General features: G+C 45.6%; 1 long non-coding RNA gene across 1 annotated transcript; it reads right to left on the reverse strand.

Annotated features, from left to right (window-relative positions):
• Nucleotides 1-319: 319 nt before the first annotated feature.
• LOC127920902 (uncharacterized) lies at nt 320-23259 on the reverse strand. The gene is made up of 3 exons (XR_008107923.1): nt 23158-23259; nt 1971-2111; nt 320-505 (listed from the first exon to the last, which is right to left on the reverse strand). It is a non-coding gene; the product is annotated as an uncharacterized LOC127920902 (long non-coding RNA).
• Nucleotides 23260-23471: the final 212 nt, after the last annotated feature.

The following is a 23471-nucleotide window of genomic DNA, read 5'->3' on the forward strand; positions in this document are numbered from 1 at the left end:
ATCCCTTTAAGGTTTAGGTCTCTTCTCTATGGTTCTGTCAGACGGGCTTACTGGACCGGTACTGATGCCCACTGATCAGTGAGAAAAACACTAAAAAAAAGACTTACTTTGTGATGAGAAATAAAGGTATGGTTTTTAGAGAACGTTAGATTTTAAAAGGAGACTCTGTACCAGACTGTCTCCATCAAATCAATGTTAAGACAATTTAACGGAGCAGGACAGATTAGTAAATGGCATGTACCTGTTATAATCATACTGCTATTTAAAAGGCCAAAATCCCCAAGTTAGCATATATTCAGATTTATTTTACATTTTAAAAAAAAAGTGTAATTTACAATGTAGTTAAATATATCACATCATACAATAAGCCAGTGTGTTACTGAAGACTGGGACACCTGAGTGAACCTTAATAAATAAACGTACCTCATTCAGCTCCGTCTCTGTGTTCAGGAATTCAGTCACCCCACTGATTAGCTTAGAGGTCATGAATAAGGCCTCTCCGTACCTAAACATGGAGAGCAGAGGTTTTGTGAAGAAAGGCTTTTACAAACACTGTTGTTCTACTCGGGCTTCGCTGAACACAGTCCCAAAGAGCTCTGGGGGAAGATCAACCATCACAAATGTCATTTTCATTCACTTCTACAGTATCTGGAATCTAGATTGCATCAAGTATGTATCGTCTTGAAATCACAACACAATTTTAATGATACTCTACAAAAGTACAGTACTGTATGTGAATCTGTTTACAAATGGTTAAATAGATCCCAAATGGTCCAATAGATCCCATCCCAAATAGATCCCATAAACTAGAATGCAAAACAAGCACTGAATTATTCAAACATAAAAGACATATAAGTAGAAATAATTTACTGTAAAATATATCTGACATACAATAATATCTACTTCATTGTCCATGTACATTTAAATTCATTTTGTGAAGTCAACCTACCATTACACAAACACAATACACTATAATACATCACTATGGAAACACCAGGAACACTATAATATATCACTATGGAAACACAGGAACACTATAATACATCACTATGGAAACACAGGAACACTATAATATATCACTATGGAAACAACAGGAACACTATAATACATCACTATGGAAACACAGGAACACTATAATATATCACTATGGAAACAACAGGAACACTATAATATATCACTATGGAAACAACAGGAACACTATAATACATCACTATGGAAACACAGGAACACTATAATATATCACTATGGAAACAACAGGAACACTATAATATATCACTATGGAAACACAGGAACACTATAATATATCACTATGGAAACACAGGAACACTATAATACATCACTATGGAAACACAGGAACACTATAATACATCACTATGGAAACACAGTAACACTATAATACATCAATATGGCAACAACAGTAACACTATAATACATCACTATGGAAACAGGAACACTATAATACATCGCTATAAGGAACACTATAATCACTATGGAAACACAGGAACACTATAATACATCACTATGGAAACAACAGTAACACTATAATACATCACTATGGAAACACAGGAATACTATAATACATCACTATGGCAACAACAGGAACACTATAATATATCACTATGGAAACACAGGAATACTATAATGCATCACTATGGAAACACAGGAATACTATAATGCATCACTATGGAAACACAGGAATACTATAATGCATCACTATGGCAACACATGACGTTAGTACACAAATCAACTACCGAAAACACAGGAACACTATAATACATCATGATGGAAACACAGGAACATTATAATACATCACTATGGAAACACAGGAATACTATGATGCATCACTACCGGGAAAGTACACAAATCACACTACCGAAAACACAGGAACACTATAATACATCACTATGGCAACACAGTGAACGTTAGTCCTGTCAAACATATTACAATGTCTGAGGCCTTGAATCTCTTACCGTGAATTCAAGATGTCCCACTTCTCCCTGAAGTACCTCCAGGCTAAGTGTCTTCATGCCGGGTTCCTTCCCACGTGGATGATGACATCGATGACATCTTGATCTGGGACCAAATCTGAGCTCAGAGAAAGATTCAGCAGCCTGGAGGATAAGAAGAAGAAGAAGAAGAAGGACTGTGAATAAAAGAGTGTATATTATTGTCCTCATACAGGGCACTGTTTATTTAGGGAATCATCCTTACAATGGAACATCTGGTGTGAGTACAAAAGTACAATAAAACATGGTCACCTCTTACTAAATTCAGTTTAAAGTACTCTGTCCAGCAGGACTGATACATGTAGTCCAGCAGTAATCTGACTGATAAATCTTTGGTAATGTAGTCCAGCAGTAATCTGACTGAAGTCAGTCCAGCAGTAATCTGACTGAGGTCTTTGGGTAAAGTCTGCAGTAATCTGACTGATACAGTCTTTGGGTAATGTAGTCCAGCAGTAATCTGACTGATACAGTCTGTGGGTAATGTAGTCCAGCAGTAATCTGACTCTGGCAGTAATCTGACTGATACAGTCTTTGGAGCAAGTGATCCACCAGTCCTGCAGTAATATTGATACAATCTGTAATGTATTCCAGCAAGAAATCTGACTGATACAGTCTGGGTAATGTAGTCCAGCAGTAATCTGACTGATAACGTCTTGTAATGTACAGCAGTAATCTGACTGATAAATCTGTAGATGTAGTCCAGCAGTAATATGACTGATAAAGTCTGTAGGTAATGTAGTCCAGCAGTAATCTGATTGATACAGTCTTTGGTAAAGTCAGCGGCTAATATGACTGATACAGTCTCTGGGTAATGTAGTCAGCAGTAATCTGACTGATAAAGTCTTTGGGTAATGTAGTCCAGCATCTGACTGGTAAGTCTCTGACTGATACAGTACAGTCTCTGGGTAATGTAGTCCAGCAGTAATCTGATAAAATCTGTGGGTAATGTAACGCTGACTGGTAAAGTCTTTGGGTAATGTAGTCCAGCAGTAATCTGACTGATACAGTCTTTGGTAATGTAGTCCAGCAGTAATCTGATTGATAAAGTCTCTGGTAATGTAGTCCATCAGTAATCTGGCAGTGAATGGTCAGCAGTAATCTGATTATAAAGTCTCTGGGTAATGTAGTCCAGCAGTAATCTGACTGATAAAAGTCTCTGGGTAATGTAGTCCAGCAGTAATCTGACTGATAAATCTCTGGGTAATGTAGTCCAGCAGTAATCTGACTGATACAGTCTCTGGGTAATGTAGTCCAGCAGTAATCTGACTGATAAAGTCTCTGGGTAATGTAGTCCAGTAATCTGACTGATAACGTCTTCTGGCAGTGAAAGTATAACATGGATAATGTATTTCTGTCAGCAGTCACAATAGACACAGTCAGACCATAGAGCTGTCAACAGTCACAATAGACACAGTCAGACCATAGAGTCAGCAGTCACAATAGACACAGTCACCAGAGCTGTCAGCAGTCACAATCAGTCAGACCATAGAGCTGTCAGCAGTCACAATAGACACAGTCAGGCCATAGAGCTGTCAGCAGTCACAATAGACACAGTCAGGCCATAGAGCTGTCAGCAGTCACAATAGACACAGTCAGACCATAGAGCTGTCAGCAGTCACAATAGACACAGTCAGACCATAGAGCTGTCAGCAGTCACAATAGACACAGTCAGGCCATAGAGCTGTCAGCAGTCACAATAGACACAGTCAGACCATAGAGCTGTCAGCAGTCACAATAGACACAGTCAGGCCATAGAGCTGTCAGCAGTCACAATAGACACAGTCAGACCATAGAGCTGTCAGCAGTCACAATAGACACAGTCAGGCCATAGAGCTGTCAGCAGTCACAATAGACACAGTCAGACCATAGAGCTGTCAACAGTCACAGACACAGTCAGGCCATAGAGCTGTCAGCAGTCACAATAGACACAGTCAGACCATAGAGCTGTCAGCAGTCACAATAGACACAGTCAGACCATAGAGCTGTCAGCAGTCACAATAGACACAGTCAGGCCATAGAGCTGTCAGCAGTCACAATAGACACAGTCAGGCCATAGAGCTGTCAGCAGTCACAATAGACACAGTCAGGCCATAGAGCTGTCAGCAGTCACAATAGACACAGTCAGGCCATAGAGCTGTCAGCAGTCACAATAGACACAGTCAGGCCATAGAGCTGTCAGCAGTCACAATAGACACAGTCAGACCATAGAGCTGTCAGCAGTCACAATAGACACAGTCAGGCCATAGAGCTGTCAGCAGTCACAATAGACACAGTCAGGCCATAGAGCTGTCAACAGTCACAATAGACACAGTCAGGCCATAGAGCTGTCAACAGTCACAATAGACACAGTCAGGCCATAGAGCTGTCAACAGTCACAATAGACACAGTCAGGCCATAGAGCTGTCAGCAGTCACAATAGACAGTCAGGCCATAGAGCTGTCAGCAGTCACAATAGACACAGTCAGGCCATAGAGCTGTCAGCAGTCACAATAGACACAGTCAGACCATAGAGCTGTCAGCAGTCACAATAGACACAGTCAGACCATAGAGCTGTCAGCAGTCACAATAGACACAGTCAGGCCATAGAGCTGTCAGCAGTCACAATAGACACAGTCAGACCATAGAGCTGTCAGCAGTCACAATAGACACAGTCAGGCCATAGAGCTGTCAGCAGTCACAATAGACACAGTCAGACCATAGAGCTGTCAACAGTCAATAGCCAGTCAGACCATAGAGCTGTCAGCAGTCACAATAGACACAGTCAGGCCAGAGCTGTCAGCAGTCACAATAGACACAGTCAGACCATAGAGCTGTCAGCAGTCACAATAGACACAGTCAGGCCATAGAGCTGTCAGCAGTCACAATAGCAGTCAGACCATAGAGCTGTCAACAGTCAAAATAGACACAGTCAGACCATAGAGCTGTCAGCAGTCACAATAGACACAGTCAGACCATAGAGCTGTCAGCAGTCACAATAGACACAGTCAGACCATAGAGCTGTCAGCAGTCACAATAGACACAGTCAGCCATAGAGCTGTCAACAGTCACAATAGACCACGGTCAGGCCTGAGCTGTCAGCAGTCACAATAGACACAGTGAGAGCTGTCAGCAGTCACAATAGACACAGTCAGACCATAGAGCTGTCAGCAGTCACAATAGACACAGTCAGGCCATAGAGCTGTCAGCAGTCACAATAGACACAGTCAGGCCATAGAGCTGTCAGCAGTCACAATAGACACAGTCTGGATAGAGCTGTCAGCAGTCAAAATAGACACAGTCAGACCATAGAGCTGTCAGCAGTCACAATAGACACAGTCAGGCCATAGAGCTGTCAGTCACAATAGACACAGTCAGGCCATAGAGCTGTCAGCAGTCACAATAGACACAGTCAGGCCATAGAGCTGTCAGCAGTCACAACAGACACAGTCAGACCATAGAGCTGTCAGCAGTCACAATAGACACAGTCAGGCCATAGAGCTGTCAACAGTCACAATAGACACAGTCAGACCATAGAGCTGTCAACAGTCACAATAGACACAGTCAGGCCAGAGCTGTCAACAGTCACAATAGACACAGTCAGGCCATAGAGCTGTCAGCAGTCACAATAGACACAGTCAGGCCATAGAGCTGTCAACAGTCACAATAGACACAGTCAGACCATTCAGCAGTCACAGACACAGTCTGCCAGAGCTGTCAGCAGTCACAATAGACACAGTCAGGCCATAGAGCTGTCAGCAGTCACAATAGACACAGTCAGAGCTGTCAACAGTCACAATAGACACAGTCAGACCGTACAGAGCTGTCAGCAGTCACAATAGACACAGTCAGGCCATAGAGCTGTCAACAGTCACAGACTCAGTCAGGCCATAGAGCTGTCAGCAGTCACAATAGACACAGTCAGGACAGAGCTGTCAGCAGTCACAATAGACACAGTCAGACCATAGAGCTGTCAGCAGTCACAGACAGACTCAGTCAGGCCATAGAGCTGTCAGCAGTCACAATAGACACACAGCCATAAGCCAGAGTCAGTCTAGAGGAGGCCATCAGCAGTCACAATAGACACAGTCAGGCCATAGAGCTGTCAGCAGTCACAATAGACACAGTCAGGCCATAGAGCTGTCAACAGTCACAATAGACACAGTCAGGCCATAGAGCTGTCAGCAGTCACAATAGACACAGTCAGACCATAGAGCTGTCAACAGTCACAATAGACACAGTCAGACCATAGAGCTGTCAACAGTCACATAGACACAGTCAGACCATAGAGCTGTCAGCAGTCACAATAGACACAGTCAGACCATAGAGCTGTCAGCAGTCACAATAGACACAGTCAGACCATAGAGCTGGGTCAGCAGTCACAACAGACTCAGTCAGGCCATAGAGCTGTCAGCAGTCACAATAGACACAGTCAGACCATAGAGCTGTCAGCAGTCACAATAGAAACAGTCACACCATAGAGCTGTCAGCAGTGACACAAAGAAATAGACCATAGAGTTTTAGCAGTCACAATAGACACAGTCAGACCATAGAGCTGTCAGCAGTCACAATAGACACAGTCAGGCCAAAGCTGTCAGCAGTCACAATAGACACAGTCAGGCCATAGAGCTGTCAGCAGTCACAATAGACTCAGTCAGGCCATAGAGAATGTCAGCAGTCACAATAGACACAGTCAGGCCATAGAGCTGTCAGCAGTCACAATAGACACAGAGCTGTCAGCAGTCACAATAGACCAGTAGAGCTGTCAGCAGTCACAATAGACACAGTCAGGCCATAGAGCCGCTGTCAGCAGTCACACAGAGACACAGTTAGTCATAGAGCTGTCAGCAGTCACAATAGACTCAGAAGCCTAGAGCTGTCAGCAGTCACAATAGACAGTCACATAGAGTCAGGCCATAGAGCTGTCAGCAGTCACAATAGACACAGTCAGGCCATAGAGCTGTCAGCAGTCACAATAGACACAGTCAGGCCATAGAGCTGTCAGTAGTCACAATAGACACAGTCAGGCCATAGAGCTGTCAGCAGTCACAATAGACACAGTCCAGCCATAGAGCTGTCAGCAGTCACAATAGACACAGTCAGGCCATAGAGCTGTCAGCAGTCACAATAGACACAGTCAGGCCATAGAGCTGTCAGAGTCACAATAGATTCAGTCAGGCCATAGAGCTGTCAGCAGTCACAATAGACTCAGTCAGGCCATAGAGCTGTCAGCAGTCACAATAGACACTTTCAGTCAGGCCAGTAGAGCTGTCAGCAGTCTGTGGACACAGTCAGGCCATAGAGCTGTCAGCAGTCTCACCGGTCAGGCCAGAGCTGTCAGCAGTCACAATAGACTGGTCAGCAGTCACAATAGACACAGTCAGGCCGTCAGTCACAATAGACACAGTTTGGCCATAGAGCTGAGACTCCTGTATCCGTCACCAGAATGTTTGACGGACTCTATCATCCGTCTTTCCAGATGTTTGGGAGATGAGACTCCTGTATCCGTCTTTCAGATGTTTGGGAGATGAGACTCCTGTATCCGTCTTTCCAGATGTTTGGGAGGCGGGACTCCTGTATCAATCTTTCCAGATGTTTGGAAGATGAGACTCCTGTATCCGTCTTTCCAGATGTTTGGGAGATGAGACTCCTGTATCCGTCTTTCAGATGTTTGGAGATGGGACTCCTATCCTTTCCAGATGTTTGGGAGACGGGACTCCCTCATCGTCTTTCAGATGTTTGGGGAGATGAGACTCCTGTATCCGTCTTTCCAGATGTTTGGGAGACAGGGACTCTGCCTCCCATTTTCCAGACTCAGTCTGGAGGAGAACGTAGAAATAGAAACACATCAAGACAGACTCAGTCTGGAGGAGAACGTAGAAATAGAAACACATTAAGACAGACTCAGTCTGGAGGAGAACGTAGAAATAGAAACACATTAAGACAGACTCAGTCTGGAGGAGAACGTAGAAATAGAAACACATTAAGACAGACTCAGTCTGGAGGAGAACGTAGAAATAGAAACACATTAAGACAGACTCAGTCTGGAGGAGAACGTAGAAATAGAAACACATTAAGACAGACTCAGTCTGGAGGAGAACGTAGAAATAGAAACACATTAAGACAGACTCAGTCTGGAGGAGAACGTAGAAATAGAAACACATTAAGACAGACTCAGTCTGGAGGAGAACGTAGAAATAGAAACACATTAAGACAGACTCAGTCTGGAGGAGAACGTAGAAATAGAAACACATTAAGACAGACTCAGTCTGGAGGAGAACGTAGAAATAGAAACACATTAAGACAGACTCATTCTAGTTTCTCTAAGTTTCCAACACTGATTTTCGGCTAATCTGTGGCAACAGTCACAAATCCCAGCAGCTCACGGCACCGCTCACAATATTTCCCCTTTCCCCTTGACCAAACATCGACAGAAAATAAATGGCCCAGTGGGAGAACAAGATTCCTGGCTGGTCTTCTGGGAATGTCAAGGTGATCCACTTCTGCTATTAAACTAGTAAATAAAGACACGTTCAAGAGCTCAGTCTGAACGTGGTCATTAAGACAGACTCAGGGAAGGCAGGGTAGAAATAGAAGCACATCAAGACAGACTCAGTCTGGAGGCTGAACGTGGAAATCGGGAAAGGCAGGGTTTATGCAGACGCTGAGATCACCTCTCGTTTTAGAAACAGGCTTAACGACAGTCTCAGTCTGGAGGCAGGGTAGAAATAGCAGCGCTGAGACAGACTTGGTTTTGAGAGCGTAGAAATAGAAACACATTAAGACAGACTCAGTCTGGAGGAGGCAGGGAAATAGAAGCACGCTAAGACACCTTGTTTCAGTCTGGAGCTGAGCGTGGAAATAGAAACACATTAGGAAGGCTCAGTCTGGATGCAGCGCTGAAATAGATCACATTAAGACAGACTCAGTCTGGAGGACGTGAAATTACACATTAAGACAGACTCAGGGTCTGGAGAGCGCTGAGATCACCCAGACAGACTCAGTCTGGAGGAGGCTGAACGTGAAACACATTAAGACAGACTCAGTCTGGAGGAGAACGTGAAATAGAAACACATTAAGACAGACTCAGTCTGGAGGAGAACGTGAAATAGAAACACATCAAGACAGACTCAGTCTGGAGGAGAACCTAGAAATCACCACGTTTAAGACAGACTCAGTCTGGAGGTGGTCTAGAAATAGAAACACCCAAGACAGACTCAGTCTGGAGGAGATCAACCTAGAAATAGAGCAGGCATTAAGACAGACTCGGTCTGGAGGAGAAGGTAAATAGCAGCTAAGATCACCTCAGTCTAGAGGAGGCTGAAATAGGTCATTAGGACAGACTCAGTTTAGAGGAGAACGTAGAAATCACCTCGTTAAGACAGACTCAGTCTGGAGGAGAACGTAGAAATAGAAACACATTAAGACAGACTCAGTCTCTGGAGGATCACCTCGTTTAAACACATTAAGACAGACTCAGTCAGGGAAGGAGAATGTTTTAAATTCAATGACCAAAAATCAGTTTTAATACCATGTTCAGCTGCCTCAGAAAGCATGAAGCTGATGAGACGTATCAAATGTAGATAGACGGGGTTATGCAAATGAGCGCTGAGATCACAGGCAACGAGAATGATATTACAGAAAAGACAGCGCCACGGTATATACGTTTCCAATTTGCAGGGTTTATCATGCAGGAGATCACCTCGTTAGTTAGAGCAGGAACTCACACGTGGTCTATCAGGGAAGGCAGGGTTTTGTTCAAATCCTACCGTTTTAGATGGGGCTGAATATGGTCTATAGGGTTTATGCAGCGCTGTTTCTCTTCTCATTTTACTCTGTGCTCTTGAACTGATGGACGATGTAGGAAGACCAGGGCTTATGTTGGCGCTCTAGATCACCTCGTTTTGTTTAGACTCTAAACTTTAGAGGCTGAGCAATTGCCTCTAGTCAGGATGGCTCAGGGTTCTGCAGTGCTGAGATCACCTCAGTTTTCCAATCTAATGCTTTAGTGAACAGATGGTCTATCAGGGAAGCCCACACAGCAAATGCAGCGCTGTAGAATCACCTCGTTCTTTTGAGCAGGCTGATCTGTGGTCTATTGGGAAGGCAGGGTTTATCACTGGCTGAGATCATCATCCTACATTATAAAACTTTCAGTCACTAGTAGTGCATACAATTTAGTCAAGTTTTGCAGTTTCCGACCTCACCCGTCTTTTCCAGGCCGATCGGGAGATGGGACTCCTGTATCCGTCTTTCAGAGTTTGGGAGCCTCAGAGACTCCAGAGCAGTTTTTCCAGATGTTTGGGAGACGGGACTCCCAGAGTCTTTCCAGATGTTTGGAGATGAGACTCCTGTATCCGCTTTCCAGATGTTTGGGGAGAGGACCCCTGTATCCGTCTTTCCAGATGTTTGGGAGACGGGACTCCTGTATCCGTCTTTCCAGATGTTTGGGAGATGAGACTCCTGTATCCGTCTTTCCAGATGTTTGGGAATCAGGACCCCAGAGCCGTCTTTCCAGATGTTTGGGAGATGGGACTCCAGAGCCGTCTTTCCAGATGTTTGGGAGCCCCTGGGACTCCATCCGTCTTTCCAGATGTTTGGGAGATGAGACTCCTGTAGTCTTTCCAGATGTTTGGGAGAGACGGGACTCCTGTACGCCTCAGAGTTTTCTCCCAGATGTTTGGGAGATCAGAGACTCCTGTATCCGTCTTTCCAGTCATGTTTGGGAGATGGGACTCCCTGTACCCGCCTGGTCAGCTGTTTGGGACACACACACACACCTGGTCAGCTGTTTGGGAGGCGGGTCTCCTGTATCCGCCTGGTCAGCTGTTTGGGAACGGGTCTCCCTGTATCCGCCTGGTCAGCTGTTTCAGACGGGTCTTTAAAGCCGTAAAATCCCGGCTGTTTGGGAGATGACATCTCCTGCTACCCAGCCATTTGTGTCAGCTGTTTGGGAGATGATTCCTACCACGCCTGGTCTTTGTTTAGGCAGTCTCCTGTACCCACCTTCATCCTCTGCTGAGTAGCTTCTTACCCACTGTCAGCTGTGGAGCGTAACAGCCTGGTCAGCTGTTTGGGAGACGGGTCTCCTGTACCCGCCTGGTCAGCTGTTTGGGACAGGATCTCCTGCTCCAATTATCATTTCTTCTCTGTTTTCCTGCCCTGCCTGATTACAATAACAGAGAACACCCTGTGGAGATGGAACATTAAGTTCCCCTGTTAGTTTCTCTAAGTTTCCAAGCACTGATTTTTGAGCACACACACACACATCCACAAATCCCCAGCAGCTCACACACCGCTACAGCATAACTTTTATTTCCCTTTCCACCCAACCACAAACCAGACGACAGAAAATAAAATGGCCCCTCACACAGGAAATTATTGAGGTCTTTCTGAGTCTTCTGGGAATGTAAAAGGAGTCGTTCAGCGTTGAGATCACCTGGTTTTAGAGCAGGCTGAGCGTGGTCTATCAGGGAAGGCAGGGTTTCCACCCGCTGAGATCACCTCGTTTTAGAGCAGGCTGAACGTGGTCTATCAGGGAAGGCAGGGTTTATGCAGGCTGAGATCACCTCGTTTTAGAGCAGGCTGAACACGTGGTCTATCAGGGAAGGCAGGGTTTATGCAGCGCTGAGATCACCTCGTTTTAGAGCAGGCTGAACATGGTCTATCAGGGAAGGCAGGGCCTGCAACGCTGAGATCACCTTGTTTTAGAGCAGGCTGAACGTGGTCTATCAGGGAAGGCAGGGTTTATGCAGTGCTGAGATCACCTCGTTTTAGAGCAGGCTGACGTGGTCTATCAGGAAGGCAGGGTTTATGCAGTGCTGAGATCACCTCGAGAGCAGGCTGAACGTGGTCTATCAGGGAAGGCAGGGTTTATGCAGCGCTGAGATCACCTCGTTTTAGAGCAGGCTGAACGTGGTCTATCAGGGAAGGCAGGGTTTATGTCAGCGCTGAGATCACCTCGTTTTAGAGCAGGCTTTACGTGGTCTGATCAGGGGAAGGCAGGGTTTATGCAGCGCTGAGATCACCTCGTTTTAGAGCAGGCTATAAACATGGTCTATCAGGGAAGGCAGGGTTTATGCAGCGCTGAGATCACCTCGTTTTAGAGCAGGCTGAACGTGGTCTATCTGGGAAGGCAGGGTTTATGCAGCGCTGAGATCACCTCGTTTTAGAGCAGGTTGAACGTGGTCTATCAGGGGGAAGGCAGGGTTTATGCAAGCGCTGAGATCACCTCGTTTTAGAGCAGGCTGAACGTGGTCTATCAGGAAGGCAGGGTTTATGCAGCGCTGAGATCCCGTTTTTAGTCAGGCAGAACTTGGTCTATCCGGGAAGGCAGGGTTTATGCAGCGCTGAGATCACCTCGTTTTAGAGCAGGCTGAACGTGGTCTGTCAGGGAATGGCAGGGTTCATCTAGCGCTGAGATCACCTCGTTTTAGAGCAGGCTGAACGTGGTCTATCAGGGAAGGCAGGGTTTATGCAGTGCTGAGATCACTTCGTTTTAGAGCAGGCTGAACGTGGTCTTTCAGGGAAGGCAGGGTTTTATCTGGCGCTGAGATCACCTCGTTTTAGAGCAGGCTGAACATGGTCTTTCAGGAAGGCAGGGCCTCTGCAGCGCTGAGATCACCTCGTTTTAGAGCAGGCTGAACGTGGTCTATCAGGGAAGGCAGGGGACATGCAGTGCTGAGATCACCTCGTTTTATAGCAGGCTGAACGTGGTCATCAGGGAAGGCAGGGTTTATGCAGCGCTGAGATCACCTCGTTTTAGAGCAGGCTGAGCGTGGTCTATCCCAGGAAGGCAGGGTTTATGCAGCGCTGAGATCACCTCGTTTTTATAAGCAAACATGGTCTATCAGGGAAGGCAGGGTTTATGCAGCTGGATCACCTCGTTTTTAGAGCAGACTGAACGTGGTCTATCTGGGAAGGCAGGGCCCCTGCTCAGCTCACATCATGCACCCTCAGAGGAGAGGATACAATTTGTCAAGGGTCAGAGGAGACAGCAATCCAGAACCTCTGGCCCATCTAGAGCCAGCCTCAGGCCTCAGAGCCTCAGACCCCCAGAGCCTCAGAGCCCCAGTGTCTCAGGCCCCAGAGCCCCAGAGCCTCAGGCCTCAGAGTCCCAAGCCTCAGAGGCCTCAGAGCCCCAGAACCTCAGAGCCCCAGGCCCCCAGAGCCTCAGAGCCTCAGAGCCTCAGAGCCTCAGAGCCCCAGAGCCCCAGGCCCCAGAGCCTCAGAGCCCCAGAGCCCCAGAGCCTCAGAGCCCCAGAGCCCCAGAGCCTCAGAGCTTAGCGGGGATCTGGAAGAGCATATCTTGTCTATCCTGTCCAGTTTTCTTGTCTGTAGATGGAGTATCACTTACGTGCCTAAGATAACCCCCATGAAAACACGCAAACAGGCACGGACACACACACACACACACTGATCTAATCACAGACATGGGTTTTATTTTCAACCTTCAGTAGCGCATGCGGTGTGAAATTCAAGTGTGTCTTTAAAGCCGTAAAATCATTGATTCTGAGAGAGACGACATTCCTGCTTCTACTAGGGAGCCATTTGTGACACAGCCTCTGTACATTGTAAAGTAAATGATTCACTCCATTCAATTAAGCCCCTAAAGCTCCAGCAGCTTCATCCTCTGCTAGGTAGCTTCTTCCTGGTCCTGTGGAGCGTAACAGACTCATTGTTCCCCCCCAGGTCTCAGAGGGACAGGATCACAGCTGCTACACATGCTCTGCTTTCTATTCTGCCCTGCCTGGATTACAATGGTAGAGGGGTGAGAGGGCACACACACACACACACACACACACACACACACACACACACACACACACACACACACACACACACACACACACACACACACACACACACACACTGGTGACGGGGTGCCTTGGCGTTTTATAGGCGCGTGGCATTTTATTCAGCGTTGACACACATTAGGAGAGAGGGGTGAGGTGGGTGCCTTGGCACACATAGCACAAGCTCCTCCACCCCCCTACCTCACCCCCACACTCCTCTAACTCTCCTCAGGCATGCCAATACCCTTCCGCAGGACTGTGACTCATACTAATTAGCTGTAGAGCTTGTTGGTGTGTCTCCTGCCTTCTGTCTCCTGGCCTGTCTGGCACAATGTGTCCAGATTCTCTACTCTCTGTTCCACAGCCTGCAAACTAATGCCCCTTGTTCTCCTCCTCTCCGAAACATAGTTATGGTAATAAGGATTCTGGGTATTATCACTGTTTTCTCTCCAGGCATCTTCATTAGCCCCAGATGACACAAGTTGCCAGGAAAGATACAGAGAGACGCATTTAGTAAATGTGTTTTTAAACACGCGGATAATAGCTGTTATTTGACAGCCAGATAATTCCTACGATCAGATGTTGGATTGCTGTCAAGTGGCAGGCGATCATCTGGTTTACTTCTGATCGATTAGTGATGGATCACGGAGACCTGCAGGGATTATAAACCATCAATTATACTCTCAGCGCCCTGACAACCACTTTACATACTAACTACCCTGCTTCCTGAAAATCCACATGTCATGCTTACTGCAATCTCCTCTCTGGTGTCTATACAGCTGGCCCCTGTCATGCTTACTGCAATCTCCTCTCTGGTGTCTATACAGCTGGCCCCTGTCATGCTTACTGCAATCTCCTCTCTGGTGTCTATACAGCTGGCCCCTGTCATGCTTACTGCAATCTCCTCTCTGGTGTCTATACAGCTGGCCCCTGTCATGCTTACTGCAATCTCCTCTCTGGTGTCTATACAGCTGGCCCCTGTCATGCTTACTGCAATCTCCTCTCTGGTGTCTATACAGCTGGCCCCTGTCATGCTTACTGCAATCTCTGTCCTCTCTGGTGTCTATACAGCTGGCCCTGTCATGCTTACTGCAATCTCCTCTCTGGTGTCTATACAGCTGGCCCCTGTCATGCTTACTGCAATCTCCTCTCTGGTGTCTATACAGCTGGCCCCTGTCATGCTTACTGCAATCTCCTCTCTGGTGTCTATACAGCTGGCCCTGTCATGCTTACTGCAATCTCTGGTGTCTATACAGCTGGCCCCTGTCATGCTTACTGCAATCTCCTCTCTGGTGTCTATACAGCTGGCCCCTGTCATGCTTACTGCAATCTCCTCTCTGGTGTCTATACAGCTGGCCCCTGTCATGCTTACTGCAATCTCCTCTCTGGTGTCTATACAGCTGGCCCCTGTCATGCTTACTGCAATCTCCTCTCTGGTGTCTATACAGCTGGCCCCTGTCATGCTTACTGCAATCTCTGGTGTCTATACAGCTGGCCCCTGTCATGCTTACTGCAATCTCCTCTCTGGTGTCTATACAGCTGGCCCATGTCATGCTTACTGCAATCTCCTCTCTGGTGTCTATACAGCTGGCCCCTGTCATGCTTACTGCAATCTCCTCTCTGGTGTCTATACAGCTGGCCCCTGTCATGCTTACTGCAATCTCCTCTCTGGTGTCTATACAGCTGGCCCCTGTCATGCTTACTGCAATCTCCTCTCTGGTGTCTATACAGCTGGCCCCTGTCATGCTTACTGCAATCTCCTCTCTGGTGTCTATACAGCTGGCCCCTGTCATGCTTACTGCAATCTCCTCTCTGGTGTCTATACAGCTGGCCCCTGTCATGCTTACTGCAATCTCCTCTCTGGTGTCTATACAGCTGGCCCCTGTCATGCTTACTGCAATCTCCTCTGGTGTCTATACAGCTGGCCCCTGTCATGCTTACTGCAATCTCCTCTCTGGTGTCTATACAGCTGGCCCCTGTCATGCTTACTGCAATCTCCTCTCTGGTGTCTATACAGCTGGCCCTGTCATGCTTACTGCAATCTCCTCTCTGGTGTCTATACAGCTGGCCCCTGTCATGCTTACTGCAATCCCCTCTCTGGTGTCTATACAGCTGGCCCCTGTCATGCTTACTGCAATCTCCTCTCTGGTGTCTATACAGCTGGCCCCTGTCATGCTTACTGCAATCTCCTCTCTGGTGTCTATATAGCTGGCCCCTGTCATACTTACTGCAATCTCCTGTCTGGTGTCTATACAGCTGGCCCCTGTCATGCTTACTGCAATCTCCTCTCTGGTGTCTATACAGCTGGTCCCTGTCATACTTACTGCAATCTCCTCTCTGGTGTCTATACAGCTGGCCCTGTCATGCTTACTGCAATATCCTCTCTGGTGTCTATACAGCTGGCCCCTGTCATGCTTACTGCAATCTCCTCTCTGGTGTCTATACAGCTGGCCCCTGTCATGCTTACTGCAATCTCCTCTCTGGTGTCTATACAGCTGGCCCCTGTCATGCTTACTGCAATCTCCTCTCTGGTGTCTATACAGCTGGCCCCTGTCATGCTTACTGCAATCTCCTCTCTGGTGTCTATACAGCTGGCCCCTGTCATGCTTACTGCAATCTCCTCTCTGGTGTCTATACAGCTGGCCCCTGTCATGCTTACTGCAATCTCTGGTGTCTATACAGCTGGCCCCTGTCATGCTTACTGCAATCTCTGGTGTCTATACAGCTGGCCCCTGTCATGCTTACTGCAATCTCCTCTCTGGTGTCTATACAGCTGGCCCCTGTCATGCTTACTGCAATCTCTGGTGTCTATACAGCTGGCCCCTGTCATGCTTACTGCAATCTCTCTCTCTGGTGTTCATATACAGCTGGCCCCGGACTCTATAGGGGCTTACTGCACTAGAGGGTTGTACTGTCAGTGAGAGGGCCTTGTTCAGTGTGCTCCGACAAAACCTGGGTCCCAATATGATGTGTCCATGCTAGCATACCCCTTCAGAATGCCCCAATACATTGATGCTGAAGTTCTGCGCTAGTGTAGACAGAGGACTAGATACACAAAGCAAGGGTTATGTGTGTTTCAGATTGACTCGCTTCAAATCAGGAAGTGCCTGTCCTTCTTCCTGTCTCATACTGTAACTAGCCTGGTGAGTCGTGGTGGTGAGGTCTTCAACCTGGATACATTGGAAAGTCAGTATTAACCTGTATTAAAGGTCAAATCCAACAGTACAGTATTCTAGTTCCTAGTATTGACCTAAAGGTCAAATCCTACAGTACAGTATTCTAGTTCCTAGTATTAACCTGTATTAAAGGTCAAATCCTACAGTACAGTATTCTAGTTCCTAGTATTAACCTGTATTAAAAGGTCAAATCCTACAGTACAGTATTCTAGTTCCTAGTATTAACCTGTATTAAAGGTCAAATCCTACAGTACATTATTCTAGTGGCCCTAGTATTAACCTAAAGGTCAAATCCTACAGTACTGGTATTCTAGTTCCTGGTATTAACCTGTATTAAAAGGTCAAATCCAACAGTACAGTATTCTAGTTCCTAGTATTAACCTGGTCCCCAGTCATGCTATTCTAGTTCCCAGTATTAACCTGTATTAAAGGTCAACATCCTGGTACAGTATTCTAGTTCCTAGTATCTAACCTAAGGTCAAATCTACAGTACAGTATTCTAGTTCCTGGTATTAACCTGTATTAAAGGTCAAATCCTGGTGTACTATATTCTGGTTCCTAGTATTAACCTAAAGGTCAAATCTACAGTCTCTGTATTCTAGTTCTGAGTATTAACCTATTAAGGCCCAGTACAGTACATGCTTCTAGTCAAATCCCTCTATTAACCTGTCTATAAAGCTGGTCCCTACAGTACATTCTAGTTCCTGGTATTAACCTGTATTAAAAGGTCAAATCCAGCTGGCCCCAGTATTCTAGTTCTAGTATTAACCTAAAGGTCAAATCCTACAGTACAGTATTCTAGTTCCCAGTATTAACCTGTATTTAAAGGTCTCCTACGGTACAGTATTCTAGTTCCTAGTATTAACCTAAGGTCAAATCCTACAGTACAGTATTCTAGTTCCTGGTATTAACCTGTATTAAAGGTCAACCTCCAACTGGTACAGTATTCAGTTCCTAGTATTAACCTAAAGGTCAAATCCTACAGTACAGTATTCTAGTTCCTGGTCAAAATCCTACAGTACTGTATTCTAGTTCTAGTATTAACCTAAAGGTCCCCAGTACAGTATTCTAGTTCCTGGTATTAACCTGTATTAAAGGTCAATCAACAGTACAGTATTCTAGTTCCTAGTATTAACCTAAAGGTCAAATCCTACAGTACAGTATTCTAGTTCCCAGTATTAACCTAAAGGTCAAATCCTACAGTACAGTATTCTAGTTCTGGTATTAACCTAAAGGTCAAATCCTACAGTACAGTATTCTAGTTCTAGTATTAACCTAAAGGTCAAATCCTACAATCAGTATTCTAGTTCCTAGTATTAACCTAAAGGTCAAATCCTACAGTACAATATTCTAGTTCCCAGTATTAACCAAAAGTCAAATCCTACAGTACAGTATTCTAGTTCCTAGTATTAACCTAAAGGTCAAATCCTACAGTACAGTATTCTAGTTACTGGTATTAACCTCTCTGGTCAAATCTCCATACAGTATTCTAGTTCCTGCAGTATTAACCTAAAGGTCAAATCCCCTCTCTATTCTAGTTCCTAGCTTAACCTAAAGGTCAAATCCTACAGCACACTATTCTAGTTCCCAGTATTAACCTAAAGGTCAAATCCCCCAGTATTCTATTCCTGGTATTAACCTGTATTAAAAGGTCAAATCCTACGGCCCTATAAACATGTTCTCTCCATCAGCTCTCTGATTCTACCTGCAGTGTTACTGGAATCCCCCTCTCTACCTGCAGGGTTACTGGGAATCCCCACTCTCTACCTGCAGGGTTACTGGGAATCCCCACTCTCAGCTACCTGCAGGGTTACTGGGAATCCCCCACTCTCTACCCAGGGTTACTGGGAATCCCCACTCTCTACCTGCAGGGTTACTGGGAATCCCCACTCTACCTGCAGGGTTACTGGGAATCCCCACTCTCTACCTGCAGGGTTACTGGGAATCCCCACTCTCTACCTGCAGGGAGACTGGGAATCCCCACTCTCTACCTGCAGGGTTACTGAATCCCCACTCTACTACCTGCAGGGTCCCAGAATCCCCATCTCTACCTGCAGGGTTACTGGGAATCCCCACTCTCTGACCTGAGGTTTACTGGGAAGAGGACTCTCTACCTGCAGGGTTACTGGGAATCCCCACTCTCTACCTGCAGGGTTACTCGGGAATCCCCACTCTCTACCTGCAGGGTTACTGGGAATCCCCACTCTCTACCTGCAGGGTTACTGGGAATCCCACTCTCTACCTGCTGGGTTACTGGTGAATCCTCTACCTGCAGGGTTACTGGGAATCCCACTCTCTACCTGTAGGGTTACTGGGAATCCCCACTCTACCTGCAGGGTTACTGGGAATCCCCCAGTATTGACCTGCAGGGTTACTGGGAATCCCCACTCTCTACCCTGCAGGGTTACTGGGAATCCCCACTCTCTACCTGCAGGGTTACTGGGAATCCCCACTCTCTACCTGCAGGGTTACTGGGAATCCCCACTCTCTACCTGCAGGGTTACTAGAATCCCCACTCTCTACCTGCAGGGTTACTGGGAATCCCCACTCTCTACAGGGTTACAGAATACTCTCTACCTAGTTCCAGAATCCCCACTCTCTACCTGCAGGGTTCAAAATCCCCCACAGTCTCTACCTGCAGGGTTACTAGAATCCCCACTCTAACTGCAGGTTTACTGGGAATCCCCACTCTCTACCTGCAGGGTTACTGGGGTATACTCTCCACTAAGGACTGGAGCCCAGACACATGTCCCACCATCCAACTATTGAAGCTCCAGGGTTTCAGGGAGAAAGGAGGGAGGCCAGGCTACTGGGGTATATAGTCAGTCAACACACAGCCCTACTCTTCCATCCACTGCAGTGTTTCAAGGCCACTGGGGTATATAGTCAGTCAACACACAGACACACTCTTCCATCCACTGCAGTGTTTCAAGGCCACTGGGGTATATAGTCAGTCAACACACAGACACACTCTTCCATCCACTGCAGTGTTTCATGGCTACTGTGTGGGTGTAACAGTATAACTTTAAGCCGTCCCCTCGCCCATACCCGGGAGGGGCAAACCCTCCGCACACAGTGTAGCCTAGTGGTTAAGAGCGTTGGACTAGTAACCGGAAGGTTGTGAGTTCAAACCCCGAGCTGACAAGGGGTACAAATCTGTCGTTCTGCCCCTGAACAGGCAGTTAACCCACTGTTCCCAGGCCGTCATTGAAAATAAGAATGTGTTCTTAACTGACTTGCCTGGTTAAATAAAGGTAAAATAAAAAAAATAAAAATTTAAAAAACACATCAACATCAGTCACCCACGAAGCATCGTTACCCATCGCTCCACAAAAGCCGCGGGGGAACCACTACTTCAAGGTCTCAGAGCGAGTGACATCACCGATTGAAACGCTATTAGCGCGCACCACCGCTAACTAGCTAGACATTTCACATCTGTTACATGGGCGAAGAACAGGGCCGTTTCACATCCGTTACATGGGCGAAGGACAGGGCCGTTTCACATCCGTTACATGGGCGAAGGACAGGGACATTTCACATCCGTTACATGGGCGAAGGACAGGGCCATTTCACATCCGTTACTTGGGCGAAGGACAGGGACATTTCACATCCATTACATGGGCGAAGGACAGGGCCATTTCACATCCGTTACTTGGGCGAAGGACAGAGACATTTCACATCCATTACATGGGCGAAGGACAGGACCATTTCACATCCATTACATGGGCGAAGGACAGGGCCATTTCACATCCGTTACTTGGGCGAAGGAAAGGGCCATTTGAAATGAGAGATATTTCACATCAATAGAAAAGAGAAGGTCTAGGTGAGCCTCTAACGTCTCCCAGTGACTCAACCAACGTGGTCCTATACTTGTACAGTAACTGTACACACAGAGCCTCTTCAGAAAGGATTCACACCCCGTGACGTTTCCCTACATTTAGTTTCAGTTACAGCCTGAATTTAAAACGGATTACATTTAGATTTCGCGTCACTTGTCTACAAACAATTCCCGTAACGTCAAAGTGGAATTATGTTTACAAAATAATAATTAAGATGTAAAAACTGAAATGTCTTGAGTCAATAAAGTATTCCACCCCTTTGTTAATTAAGGCCTGAATAAGTTGAGGAGTCAACATGTGCAAGTCAGATAATATGTTGCACGGACTCACTCTGTGTGCACTGATGTTGTACAACACCATATTTTAATGACGACCCGTATCTGTGCTCCACACATCCCACACACTACAATTATCTGTAATGTCCCTCAGCTCTGTGCTCACACATACTCCATACTACACATAATACTATCTGTAAGGTCCTCAGTGAATTTCAAGCACAGACTCAACGACAAAGACGAGGAGGTTTCCAATGCCTCGCAAAGAATGGCTCCTATTGGTAGATGAGTAAAAAATAAAACATAGAATATCCCTTTGAGCCTGGTGAAGTTATTAACTACACTTTGGATGGTGTATCAGTACACCCAGTCACTACAAAGATACAGGCGTCCTACCTAACTTAGTTGACGGAGAGGGATTTCAGGAAACCGCTCAGGGATTTCACCATGAGGCCAATGGTGACTTTAAAAACAGTTACAGAGTTCAATGGTTGTGATAGGAGAAAACTGAGGATGGATCAACAACATTGAAGTTACTCCACAACACCGACCTAAATCACAGAGGGAAAAGAAGCCTTTACAGAATAAAACATATTCCAAAACACGCTTCCTGTTTGCAATAAGACAATAAGGTAATAATGCAAAATATTTGTCAGAGAAATGGACTTTGTCTCCTGAATACAAATGGAGGTGGCTGCATCATATTATGGGTATGCTTGTCATCGGCAGGGATTAGGGAGTTTTTTAAGATAAAAATAAATGGATTAGGACCTATCATAAGGACAACAAAGAGAATGTTCTTATGTTCTTCTGAAAGAGACTACCTTTTTTTCATGTTTCTTTAGACGCGTCTAGAATAATGGATTTATTGTGGTGCTGCAGACTATATTACATGGATTTATTGTGGTGCTGCAGACTGTATTACATGGATTTATTGTGGTGCTGCAGGCTGTATTACATGGATTTATTGTGGTGCTGCAGACTATATTACATGGATTTATTGTGGTGCTGCAGACTGTATTACATGGATTTATTGTGGTGCTGCAGACTGTATTACATGGATTTATTGTGGTGCTGCAGACTGTATTACATGGATTTATTGTGGTGCTGCAGGCTGTATTACATGGATTTATTGTGGTGGTGTAGACTATATTACATGGATTTATTGTGATGGTGTAGACTATATTACATGGATTTATTGTGGTGGTGTAGACTATATTACATGGATTTATTGTGGTGGTGTAGACTATATTACATGGATTTATTGTGGTGGTGTAGACTATATTACATGGATTTATTGTGATGGTGTAGACTATATTACATGGATTTATTGTGGTGGTGCAGACTATATTACATGGATTTATTGTGGTGGTGTAGACTATATTACATGGATTTATTGTGATGGTGTAGACTATATTACATGGATTTATTGTGGTGCTGCAGACTGTATTACATGGATTTATTGTGGTGGTGTAGACTATATTACATGGATTTATTGTGGTGCTGCAGACTGTATTACATGGATTTATTGTGGTGCTGCAGACTATATTACATGGATTTATTGTGGTGCTGCAGACTGTATTACATGGATTTATTGTGGTCGGATTTATTGTGGTGGTGTAGACTGTATTACATGGATTTATTGTAGTGGTGTAGACTATATTACATGGATTTATTGTAGTGGTGTAGACTATATTACATGGATTTATTGTGGTGGTGTAGACTATATTACATGGATTTATTGTGGTGCTGCAGACTGTATTACATGGATTTATTGTGGTGGTGTAGACTATATTACATGGATTTATTGTGGTGGTGCAGACTATATTACATGGATTTATTCCGACTTTTTTGGTGTAGATGTTCTGAAGGACTGCATCAGCTTGAAGGCTATGTGTGGAGCCAGGAGATGCTAAATATGGTTTACTCACCAGTTGAGCACAAAGCTGTTGTGAAATTTCATGTGATGGATCAATAAAGTTATTTAATATTGACTCACCGGTTGAGCAGAAAGTTGTTTCCATCTGATTGAACAATAAAGTTCTGTTTCCCTGTTAGGGAACAATAAAGTTCTGTTACAAATGACTTACCGGTTGAGCAGGAAGCCATTGTCACTGCAGGTGAGAGCCTCCAGGAGAACCTTCTTCTCTGAGATGGCTGTTGTGGAGTGGAACTTCATCCAGATGAACTCCCCACGTCCTCATCCATCAGAGACACGCCTGTACAGTACACTATGTCACGCACGTTGGGAGGGATCCTGCAGGGAAGGGTACACACACAAACACACACAGGCACACACACAAACCAATTACATTACCAATTTCATTCTCCTTTAAACTACTACAATAACATTAGTATTCAGTATTTCCTGCTGTTTCTGTCAGTCGGGCTTCTTTTCAGCTCT

Source organism: Oncorhynchus keta, unplaced genomic scaffold (genome assembly GCF_023373465.1).
Source record: "Oncorhynchus keta strain PuntledgeMale-10-30-2019 unplaced genomic scaffold, Oket_V2 Un_contig_2111_pilon_pilon, whole genome shotgun sequence".
NCBI lineage: Eukaryota > Metazoa > Chordata > Actinopteri > Salmoniformes > Salmonidae > Oncorhynchus > Oncorhynchus keta.